Genomic DNA, 12209 nt, shown 5'->3' on the forward strand with positions numbered 1-12209 from the left:
TGAACAAAAAGACCACCATACCCCAAACATCTAAAATTCAAAAAGGAAACATTCTTTATTTTCAATAGTAAATGCATATTATCCTTTTATTTAATCAGAATAATAGCTTTAGAATATATTTTTTTTATTTCAGCTTTTCTTATCATTCTTATAATAGGTTGATAGCATTATTGAGGCACTGATAAAGAAAAAATAGGACATTGTGACTGAAATACCACATTATAATGTGCCAGCAGTGCTCAAGTTAAGCATGTTAAGTCTGTGTATATTGTCTCTATTCAGAAAGCTCAATGCAAAGAACTGTTGATCATACACAGCTTTTTTAAAAAAAGGAGAAAAGAAAACACCGTTTTGACCTTGATTAGCATTGGCACTGTTTGAGTGTCCAGACCTATTCTGCTACAGCCAATCTGAGGTTCCTACAGAACTCATTCCAAAGAGCTTGCAAAACCCAGAATATCCTTCACTAGGAACTGGGATGTTATTCTGGGTAGCAGAATTCTGTCTCCCAGCTAGGATCCACTTCTGTGGGACTGAAACATAGATAAATTGGTGAAAGAGTCTGCTTGTAGAATATCAGCTAATCTCAGGGTACTTGCACACACTTTATTCTTCTGGCTGCATCAATATAAATGGATTAAAAGGCTTTCTGTTGCTTGCTAGGACTTGGTGCTCCAGCTGGTCAAATACAGCTCTGACTGTAGAGGTCTGGGGGCTCAATATTACAGATCTCTGTCCCTACATGTGAGCTACAGAGAGAGGCCTGTGCAGTCAGAACCTTGGGTGGCTGGGTTTGTGTCTCACACCTGCAGCTCACCTCAGATACTGGGACCAAGCAGACACTCCAGATGCTCCACAGAAATGATCAAACTGCGGAAGGAAAACACTGCCAAACAGGCAGAGTCTCCCACAACTTCAGTATTTAGTGAGAAAGTGTCTGGGACTGAGATTCTCTACACAACACCCACAGTTCAAAGTGGGAAGACAAAATGCCCAAAGACTGATTACCTCAAAGCAAAATATTCTGGATTTTCTTCCTCTTAGCTCTAATGAAGACATGGATGCTAAGACATGAAAGAAGAGTGAATGAGGTAAGGACTGTTCCAGGCCAGGAGGCAGGAAGGATAAGGACACCAACAAGCCATTTATGGCCTATTTCCATTTGGGTGGGTTTCTCCTGAGTACCACAGGAGCAGCATAGCCCCTGTACTCTGTTTAAACACAGATTCAGCTGGGAACTCTGGTGGAATCAGCATTTCTGTGGTGCTTAGATTCCCTTTGGGCTCTCAGCACTGACAGAGCTTTGACCATACCCCACTCCTGCCCTTGGAAAAAAAAAAAGCTCCATGCTTTGGTTTGAATCCTGCAACTGGAGCAGCTCCACAAGAGCAGGGAACATGTGAAATTCTTCACTGCAGCATCTGCTACCGCTCCTTTCCATTAAAATTAAAAGCTCTATTACAGACATTAAAATCAGATCTCCTAACTGCTTAATAGGTAGGTAATGGACTCAAATTCTCAGTGAAAAAGTCACAGCATGAGGCAATTTTCTACAGATGAAGCTTGGTTTTAAGGATCTTGATAATAAGCTTAATATTTCCTGAGAAGTAACTTAGAGATTTATAAATACACCTACTCATTTCACTGCCATGGGGTGTTGCACACCATCACCCCAATCAAAACCAAACAAAACCTGCAAAAAAGCTTGTGTGCTTCCTCCAGTGACAGAGTGGGGTGCATGACATAAAGCAAGTGACCTCTGGTGACCTTGTCCTGACTGGTGTTTTACACAGCAAATGGTCAACCTTCCACTCCACCTCTACACATTTCTTCTTTCCATGGAGCCCACAAATCTTTAGATAAATCTCCAAATATCTGTGTGCTTCACAAGAGCATTGTAAGTGGCTCTCCAATGCAGTTCCAATTCGTGGCAGTGCCCCAGGATTTGTGGGTGACAGCATGGGAGGCAGCATCAGACTGTGCTGTGATCACTTTCCATCACCTCCTGCCATGGATTTGTGCTGCAGGTTCCACTTTTAGCTGTCCTGGCAGCTGTGGAGCTGTGCTCTTATGGAAAGCATTTGGAGAATAATGGGTGATGCAGGATCCAGTGAGTCTGGAAATACTGGTCAAAATAGCACCTCATACTCATGATCTCCCCATTTACTGCTCCTAAAATTTTAACTAGGCTGGTGTGGGCAGCCAGAGCCGTGGGGACATTGTGGAGACTGATGGTGCTCCATTCTCAGTGACCTGCTCACAGCTACTGCTCATAAACAGCCCAGGGAGTGAGTGTGCAGCTCTGGGGCCAGGCCACTGGGGCTTTTCCAAAACAGGCTAACGAGGACTCTGCTTACATCCTGGAATCTATCAAACTTTTGCAAGTGTTATACTGGCCTTATAAAAGTTGAACGCGTGTAGTATGTTCTAAAGATGTCTAAATGTTCAGAATTTCACATGGGGCTGAGGAAAAAGGGTCTTCCCCCCTCTGTTCTGGCATCAAACACTATTCATGGATAATGGGAAGCAGAGGAGCACAGGCCATCAAAACAAGGGATCAGCCTGAGGTTAGGAAGAATAAGCTTAATTACAACAAATCCCATGGACAAGCCTTATGCCCAGCAGAGTGGAGCTTCATTCATCATATCCAGGTGCTTCCAGGGCCTGATCCAAACCACTGAAAAGAAATATTTCACTGGGCTTTGGATCATATTTGGAGCATGTACAAGTAGGGTTATGCTGTTTGGGGACATGATGATTAATTAATATTGCCACTGAAAAAGCATCTTCTTCAAACAGGGGCTTGAACAAACAGAGATCAAAGACTTCTGAAAAGTAAAGGAGTTCTCCATATCTTAAGGTAAGGGAGGATCACATGGATGTTGATCTAAACTAGGAAAGGATTAAATCTCTTTTATTCTTCTCAGAAAATTACAGGTGAAATGTATTTCCCTTATGGCTCTAGACTAAGAAGAAAAATGCAATGAATAAACACGAAATGTGGGAGGAGGGGAGAACCCATGCTATTGCACCACAGTACATGAGGTGACTTAAACCTGGTATTTTCCATTAAAAACACACTTTTACCACCTCTGAATAAACACAGTTCACTGGCATTTAGACCTTACCAGCAGTTCTAAAGGAATGTGGGATTTTCTGCCTTGAAATTAAATAAGGACTGTCCTGAGCCAGAAAAAGAGTCCCAACAATGAAGAGGCAGAGTTCAGGCAGTCTGCCTTCCAGCCTGTCCCTGAGGATGCACAGTCTCTAGGCACATGGAGAATGGCAGAAGGTCCATCTGACACTCAAGAGGTTCATAAAGCCATTTTATTCCCTTTATTCCCCCAAAGCCACAGCCAGAGCTGTGCAGCAACTGGCCAACCATGTTCTAATTAAGCAATGGTAGTTTCAGCACGGGCTGTTTCCTGGGGATTAATGACCAACAGAGAGGCAGTTGATGATCTGAGGCCCATTAGAGCCAGTCAGTCTGTCATTAATCCCCAGCTAGAGCCTGCATCCAAGTCATTACAGATATTATTAGAGTTGGGGACAGGCTTCTTGTGTGGATGCATGATATTGGTTTGAGCACCTGATGTGGCTGTGGTAAGCTGGAGCAACAGAGGAAGCAACATTTCTGATGATGAAGGTTTAAGCCTCAGAACACCAAACTTCCTCCCTGAGTTCAGATAAGGTCCCTAATCTCTCTGCAAATAAATTATATTAACGTGAAAGGGGAAAAAAGGATTACCTATTTACAAGAGATACAAATAACTAATCAGAAATGTAAGCTTCCACTTGTCAGAGCATCACACTTTCTACCAATCTCACACTTTGTTACAGGAATGATTAAAAAGACAAAAAACAAAACAAAAAAAAAAAAGATGAGAAGAAGGAATGAGAAGGAATGGCTAAAGGCCATTCACACAGGGTGAGGTGCAGAGCAGTTCCTGAGGGCTGCTACCCTCTGTGCCACACAAACAGAGCAGCTGAGGCTGTTCTTTCACAATGCTGGTGAGGCAGAATCAGCCTGGAAAGCACCTGGAAGAGCACCCAGGGATGCTCCAGGAAGCAGTGCCTACAACCCACTGCGTGGCAGGAGCCCTTTGATGAAGCACACATGGGATATCCCAGCTTTATGCTCCCTTTGCTGCTGAGGATCTCCTCTGTGGAACGAGGAGGTAATCAGTGCCAGGTGGTTTATGCTCACTACAGGTTTTGAGGCACCTTCCAAGAGCATCAAGGGCAGTGGCAGGTTCCAGCTAATCTGTCTGGCTGTATAAAGTTGTTGTTATTGGCTCTACTGCTGCTGATGTCTGACAGACACAGCCCCTCCGTGCTCTCAACCACAGCCTTGTCTTGCTGCTGCCTATTAATATCCTCTGCATACGTGACACTGGAGGAGGCTGCCACTCCTGTGTCACTCACTTGCCTTACCCTGTCTTTCCCTGGAGAATATATTCTTTTCTGTTAAAATCCTAACAATAATCCAGGTTACACATTCTCCAGGCAGCCCTGGCAGCTAAGTGGACCAAAGCTGAAAGAAAAGGAAGAATGAGCAACCATTTTATGTCTTTGAGCATGTGTAATAAAAATATCTATTAACTCCAGCACATAGGTCAGATTTCCTTTAATTACAATATTGGAAAGAGGAACACCTGGAAGAGCAGCATCACACATGAGATCAGGCTCCCCTGCACGAGGATTGTGGGCTACTGTTGATTAATGAATTACTGCAGATGGAGAGACTGTTCTGATCCATTTGGCTAAATCAGGGCAGGAGCAGGTAATAAGTTGCACAGGTATAAATGGCCCCCAGCACTCTGGTGTGCAGACAGGTTCACCTCACAAAAGAATACTCACAAAAAAAAAAAAAAAAAAAAAAAAAAAAAAAAAAAAAAAATCCAATTAGTGTCTAAAAATCCCAAGACATGATACTACTTGGGGAAAGGAAAAAAAAAAAGGGGGGGGAAAAATCCCCTCTAAGGCTTGGTACCTTGACAACCAACAGATAATATTTTGCTTTTATTGTCTACAAAGTAATGAGAAAGTGAGAAGAGCTGTGAGTGTGGGTGTCTGAGTGAGCTGCTTTAGCACAGGACTGAGGCACTGCAGGGTGCAGCAGGACTGACACCTCTTCATTTAAAGTCTCCCAGTGCCGGCTCACTGCAGTGGCAGCACAAATGCCAACCACTGCCAGCTCCCCCTGGGCAAGGTCAGTCCCCAGTGAGCTGCTTCCCCTGCCCAGCACCACAGCTGGTGCTCAGGGCAGAGAAAAATCCCCCACACAGCTCTACCACAGTGGAGCAGCTGCAGAGCTCCCATGGGAATTCCCTCCTGGACCCTCTGAAGAACAGTTTATTCCCAGTTCATTATTAATCTTCCATCTGTCATCTCCAGAAGAGCTGGGGTGAGCTGTGCTGCCTGCAGAACCATAATCTGCTTCTCCAAATGCTCATGGCAAGTGATGGGGCTGTCCCACTGTGGTCCTTTTGGATTCACTTGGCAAGCTGTGCCTGCAGGGTGACTTGGTGTATGTGGGCACCTCTGGCACTTTGAGTCAGGCCCAACAGGGCTTATAATAGAACATTCCTTCCAAGTAATCAATATAAAATATATTTTTTAAAGTATCTTTGGCCTTTGCAACACAGGTACAAACCAGAGACTCCTTCCTCTCTGCTGCTCCCTGTGCCACACACAGAACAGGAGCCCAGCTCTGCTTGGATCTCTGCCCCTCAGGCTGCACTTAGTCCATCACCTTTTGTGTGTCCCAAATAATCTGCTCTTCAGAGCCCTACAAGAGCTGCTGCTACATGCTCAGTACTGAGCAAAGTGGAGGGATTCCTATTTTATTCCCTTTGAGTCTCACAGAGATCGAAGCTTTCAAGAAGAAGAGACCAAAAGAGAGACAGAAAGGAGAAAAGAGGAATTTTAAACCACCTTAGGAGATTTGGAAGTTGGCTTTTCTGTACATACCTCAAGAATAATTCACCTCAACTTCCTTCAGTTCATCAGCTGAGCAGAGGAGACAGACTCAGACCCCATCAGAGATGCAGCTCCTCCTGAGGGACAGCTCCCACCTCTGCTTGGTGGGACAGGAACAGCTGGAGCTGGGCCAGGGCAGGTCAGGCTGGAGATCAGGAAAGGTTTTTCCCCAAAGGGTGCTGGCACTGCCCAGGCTGCCCAGGGAATGGGCACGGCCCGAGGCTGCCAGAGCTCCAGGAGCTCCAGGGATGCCCAGGCTGGGATTGTTGGGGTGTCTGTTCTGGGACAGGGGCTGGACTGGGTGATCCCTGTGGGTCCCTTCACACTCAGGACATTTTAGGGTTCTGTGAACAAAACCCTACATCTGGCACAGGTCATTATTAATAGCATTTAATCCCAATGCATCTCATAGACAAAAGCAAGCTCCAAAGTTTTTGCTTCTGCCTATGTTTAGGATAAATCTGAACACACTGACCAGCCACCTGGAGCACTGTGGGTTTCTTCAAAACAAACGATTTCCATGAGACTTTTGCCCTCGTTGTTTTAGTGCACAGGACAGAAGAAATCCTGGGACAGCTTTGTGCTCCCAGCTCCCTTTCATGGAGGAAGCTCCCCTCCATGAGAGTCAGCTTCTCCCTGCTGCCACAGGCGCTGGAGCAGAGGCTCCTGGGGGGCTGCAGGTGCCATGGGTGCCCCGTGGGTCACAGAGCAGGGACAGGGCTGTGTCTGCGTGTATCCCAGAGGAGCGACAGCGAGGGATGGCCTGAGCCCAGCAGGGCAAGGGAGGAGCATGTCCCACAGCCCCCAGGCTCAGCCCCTGCTGCCCACAACCACTGTGGGAAGGGTTTAAACAGCCTGGGGAAACACTGCACATCCAGCTGGGAAACAGCCTCTGAACACAACTGTCGTTAGCAGCCCAGTGGCCTCACCTCTGCCCTTTGCAGGAGAGAAAGGAATCATCCCCAGGAGCACCTCGGCGCAGCGGAGCCCGTGGCACATTCCACCTCATGTGTACCTTGTTTATTCTAAGTGGAGCTACAAATCTGTCGAGTGAGCATTTTGTTTTGATTAAAAATTAATAGCTGCTTTTGACCCAGGTGGATTAATTTCACTTTCACTGAGTATCAAGTTAATTGACACAAACTACTGTCAGGTGAAAGAACCAATTAACAAACTGTGAGGAGGACTCCTCTCCCCCTCCCTCCTCCTCTCCCCCAAATGTTGTTTTGTCTGAAGGGTTTTTTTTTCCCCTTTTAATAGAAAAAATTTATCTCAGCAGAATGAGATTAATTACTTAACAAAGAGAGGAACAAAAGGAATGGAGGGTGGGGTGCTCCCTCCCTCTGAGCCCAGATGCACTGGCAGGATGCTGCAGAGCAGGGCTGGAGAGGGGCCCTGCTCCTGCCTCTGGCCTTGCTCTCACCAATTAACTGCCACTTCCAAGATTATCAGTCATCAGGCTGGGAGCGTGGCCGTGGCTCATTGCAGTTTGGCAGGAATCTTTGATAAGGTCCCCAGGACACAACAGCAAGGTCATTGGGACAGAGAGAGGCAGGATCCATTGGAGCACAGAAAAGCACGGAGCAGCGTGAGCTGCACAAACCTCCCCTTCCCAGGTTTTAGATTTAAAATATATAATATAAACATTTTATATTTATATAATATATATTATTTATATTTATACAATAGGAATATTTTATATTTAAAACAGGTTTTATATTTAAATTGGGAGCTCTCTGCAGCAATGCATCATGGACAGCAGCCTAGGAAAATCAAAGTAGGTCCTTATTTAATGTCTGTTAAATGTAAGCCAGCCCAGGCCATGCTGGTTGAGCTGTAGGGATCGTGTTCCAGAGGCTGGAACAGGGAATGGCTGGCTGGCAGGCAGGGCTGGCACAGGGGCTGCTGCTTGGCCACACATGACCCATGGCAGAGAACTGGACTTGTGCTTCCAGTTTGCAGGTTGTCAGCACGGCTCTGAGGAACTCAGGGGTGCATTTTCTGTAAGTGACTTGGGCTTCCAAGTATCACTTTAAACTGTCTTGTGCTAGAGAAAGTAAATCCCTGCAGGAAGGAGGAGGCACAAAAAGCATGGTGGGTATGCAGCTCCATTAAAATCAAAACTAACTGAGCTGCCTGATTTGCTTATGCCCTTCTAAAAATCCCATAGGAAACTTATTTGTATCTTCAGGCATCCAAATGCAATCTAAAAACCTTGTCCTTCAGAATTCACATGATTTGGACATCTCAACACTGTATGTCTATTAGGAAAATTAAATATAGTCTCCTAGATTGTCTGGGCTTAAAAATCCATTTCAAGCTGCTAATGCTGTGGCTAAAGTTTTATTATAGAAGTTGCTTAACTAGGCAAATATTTTCAGTTATAGATATTTTCCCTTTACTTACAGAACTCATAGCACTTCATTTATCCTCCTGAGACTGTTTGTTCAAATCATTCTTTTACATCCTTAGCCACTATTCTACCCCGGGGACCAGCTACAAGCTTTTGCCATTATTAATTTTTTATTCAAAGAAACAGCTAGAAAACCTGTTAAGGGGGGGAGAAGGAGAGAGAGAGAAAAGGAGAAAACAGGACACAGATTTTGCCCAGGCCACCTCAGCAGGCCTCCTCTTTCACTGGGACCTCATATTCTTTCTTGCACCTCTGAAAACCTTTCCCAAATGCTGCTTTCCTCACCTTGTAATGATGTGCACTAGAGCAGAAGGAAGAAGTCAAATTTTGGTGTCTGCAAAGGGAAAGCACTGACTGTGAGCTCCTCAGATACACAGACCTTGAATTTATATACGGACACAATGAGAAGGCTAAAAGAAATATCTAAATAAAGGTGTGGAACACCTATAACAGAGACAGAAAAGGTTTGCAGTAAGCTAAAATGGGAGCATGCAAAAGTTCCTCTGCCTTTTTGTAGCACCATCAATTCATTAGCAGAGCTGTGCCTGAAAACCCTGCCACTGCACCACGTGTGTCCACTCGTTACCTGTGGGCCTTCAGTGATCATCTGCTGGTGAAGGACTACAAACATACCTGGCTGCTCTGACATACAGAGAACCAAGAGAAAATGAAAGGAGGAAATTGCAATTCAATTCAGTGCATATGGAGAATAAAGAGCCATCGTTTCATATGCACTGGCTTATCCTTCCCTTTGGTTTATGTTAAAAAATATACAGTATTAGCTGCCCTTTCCTCTGGGGAAATGAGCAGCATAGGTAATGGAAACCAATAAAGAACTGTCATGTGTTACTGCAATCTATCTACATTTAGGTGATTCCTGTTCTGTCCCACATCTGACCAAGGGGGAAAAGCAATTGTTCAAATGAAACCAGGTGACAAATCCTCCCAATCATTTCTTCCCTTCACGTCTTCACAATCAGAACTCTGAGCTGAAAAGCCACAAAGATGCATTAAGCACTTCAACACTCCTGGGAAATGCTTAACATAAGGTAACAAATCCACAAAGGATCCCACATTTCTGAGAGGACATCAGATGAGATGTGGCTGGCTACTGAATATTAAAAGAAACACACAACCCCCCCCTGCAGATGAATTTGCCATAGCACAACCCTTCTTATGACAGACCACAGTGGATACACTCCCATCACCTTCTTTTAGACTTTCAAACTGCAAGTGACTCGTGTTAGAATGTGCAAAAAGAGGTAAGATGCTGGATTTGTTAGGAGCAAGACCAGGAGAGATTTGGTCTGCCGGGGAGAAGTGCCATTCATGAGATGGACTGCAGGTTTTACTTCCCTGCCCATCACAGCCTCTTCCCTGTTAACTGTCCTGACACCTGAGCAAGGACACTGAGATAATTTTTTATCCCAGATACAAAAATGGGGCAAGAACAAACACGCTCAGGTTTTCAGTCAGGCCTTAGCCAGGGAGTCTGGCAGTGTGACCTGAACTGTGGCTGTCCAAGGGACACAAATGACACAGCCCTGGCAGTTCAGATTTCAGGAGCCCCTCCACTGACTGCAAATTCAAGGAAAGGGTCAACTTCATTTAGCACTGACTTCTGTCTTCATTTCATGCTCAGAGGATGCACTCGGGCTAGAGCCTTAGCTGATGCAAATCAAGAAAGCTCAGTAGCAATCAGTGTTGGACTGATTTATAACAACTGCAAGTCTAGCCCCTTACAAGGTCAATATTAGCAAAAGAAAGAAGGGAATGTGATGGTACTTAGTGTGGATTTTAAAGCAAGACACTCCACAGTGGGGGAAGGAGCATTTAATGTGGGATTTTTTCATTATGCTTTTATGGTGGTGGGAAATCACACACACTAGAATGTGAATCTGTAACTAATTAAAGAGCTCTTCAAAATGTGCTTTATCTTGAATTCCCTTTTTCCTGCTTCACTGTTTCATTGTTCTTCATGTCCTTAGAAATTTATCCAAGTCCTGTAGGCAGCAATCAGTGAAATAACCCTATGGTGGTTTATTACTCAGCATATTGCTGGGGCCTTCTGCCTCTCAGTCTCTTACAAATGTGAATTAGTGTTTTTGCACTTGTGAAAATGTGCTTAGGAGTTTTATTACACAGCGATTCCTGCAAAAAGGTGAAATAAAGTATCTGTCACTGCAACTGGTTCTCAATTGGTACTGAAATTAATTATTTCCACCCCTCTCAATTATTTGCCACCTTTACTGAAATCCAGAAAAGTGCAGTAGCTGGCCATTACCTAAAGAGAAAAAAAGGCTTTAACAACACCTACAGATAAGCATGAATGCCTCCTGCTAGAGGAATCTCTTCCTAACTAGTTCTGATACTTCAGGTGAGTGGAATCACTTGTCTGATTAGCTGTGGCCTGGAATCTTTTTCTGCTGCTGGGTCCTGAGTAAGCAGTCACATGAAAAAGCCCTGAAGTTCTTAAATGAGAATCCCTAGGAAGCCTTACTTGATTGATTTCTTTCACTTGGATGGCAGAGGTGGAACTCTGTGGTGTGACACAGAAATCAGTGATGATCCCCAGTCCTGACCAGCTGGGCTGTTGCAGTGGCCAGGCTGCAGCCAGGATGGCACAGGGAATATTCCTCCTACAGCACCCACCTGATGCAGCCACCCCTGCTCAGGTGCTCCAGAACACAATTTACTGAGATGTACATGGGAAGGGAGTTCCTTTGTTTTAGAGCACAAGTTCTTGACATGAGAATGAAGCCAAAGCCCAGCTTACATTATGTGCATTTTTCCTGGGTATGAAGACTACAGTTTATAGTGATGAGAAATTTGAGATTAAAGGAACATGGAAAACACAGAAATTACTACAGCTTGTATTTTGCTTTTATGTTATATCCCAGCTTTTCAAATTATAAACCAGTCAAACAAAAAAGCCCCAGCCACTACAATGGTTCTTTGCTATTTTTGGTAGTTATTGGCAGTTGCAAAAGTATGAGATCACACTTTTAAAATTGTTCTCCCTCACCTGGAAGCAGATTGACACCTTTGCCATTGCAGAGATCGTCTTCCTGTTAATAAAAAGGCAATTTCTTTGGGTAACAAAGCCATGGACTTCTGGCAGTAAGCCAGGAAGCTTAAAGAGAAACCTTGAATTCTGCAAACATAATAGACAAGGGACTCAGCTTAAGAAAAGATTCCATCTATCAACTAACAAGAGGCTGGGGTCATGAAGTAGGGTATTCTTTATACTTGAGAGACCAAGCTAAAAGTCTTAAAAATGTGCAAGGAAATGCTGGCTGGAATGTTCTCCCTGTGTAACAGGCTGAGGCTTCCAGGAGGCTTATCATTCCTCCTGACAGTCTGACAGCACTGTGTAATACAGAAGTTTAGCAGTGTGGGCAGGTTAAATTATACTAGGCAGGAGAAATCATTTCAATGTGAATCGAAGCGTTTACTCTTGTCCACTTCCAGCTCCAGCTTGTTACTCTCTGCAGCCCACAGCTTCATGTTCCCAGCTGAAAAGCTTCATTTTGAAGTGCATGTTATACAGGGGGTGCTTTGGTTCTAGGACTTGCTGTTTACTCACAAAACATCCTAAACACACCACTTAAGTGTGACTTGGTTCCTGCTCATCTAGTAATTTTCTATGTATATTTCTATGTATTATTCTATGTATTATTTTTAATATATTTAGCTGGTATAGCAAATATTGTGGTAAACAGATTATATATTGAGCAATATGGTTCATGGGAAGTTTTGACTAAACCTTAGTGAATTTATGTAGAGAAAATAGTCTTATGAATAAGAATGAACT

The 12209-nt window shown here is 44.3% G+C and overlaps 1 protein-coding gene and 1 long non-coding RNA gene across 10 annotated transcripts in view; both read right to left on the reverse strand.

Annotated features, from left to right (window-relative positions):
- The window catches only part of AUTS2 (activator of transcription and developmental regulator AUTS2), a 785653-nt gene that overhangs the window by 213718 nt on the left and 559726 nt on the right, over nucleotides 1-12209 (reverse strand). The gene's annotated exons all lie outside the window — the stretch shown is intronic.
- LOC137485582 (uncharacterized) lies at nucleotides 5008-6075 on the reverse strand. Its single transcript, XR_011005379.1, has 2 exons — nucleotides 5974-6075; nucleotides 5008-5524 (listed from the first exon to the last, which is right to left on the reverse strand). It is a non-coding gene; the product is annotated as an uncharacterized lncRNA (long non-coding RNA).

Source organism: Anomalospiza imberbis, chromosome 20, assembly GCF_031753505.1.
Source record: "Anomalospiza imberbis isolate Cuckoo-Finch-1a 21T00152 chromosome 20, ASM3175350v1, whole genome shotgun sequence".
Lineage (NCBI taxonomy): Eukaryota > Metazoa > Chordata > Aves > Passeriformes > Viduidae > Anomalospiza > Anomalospiza imberbis.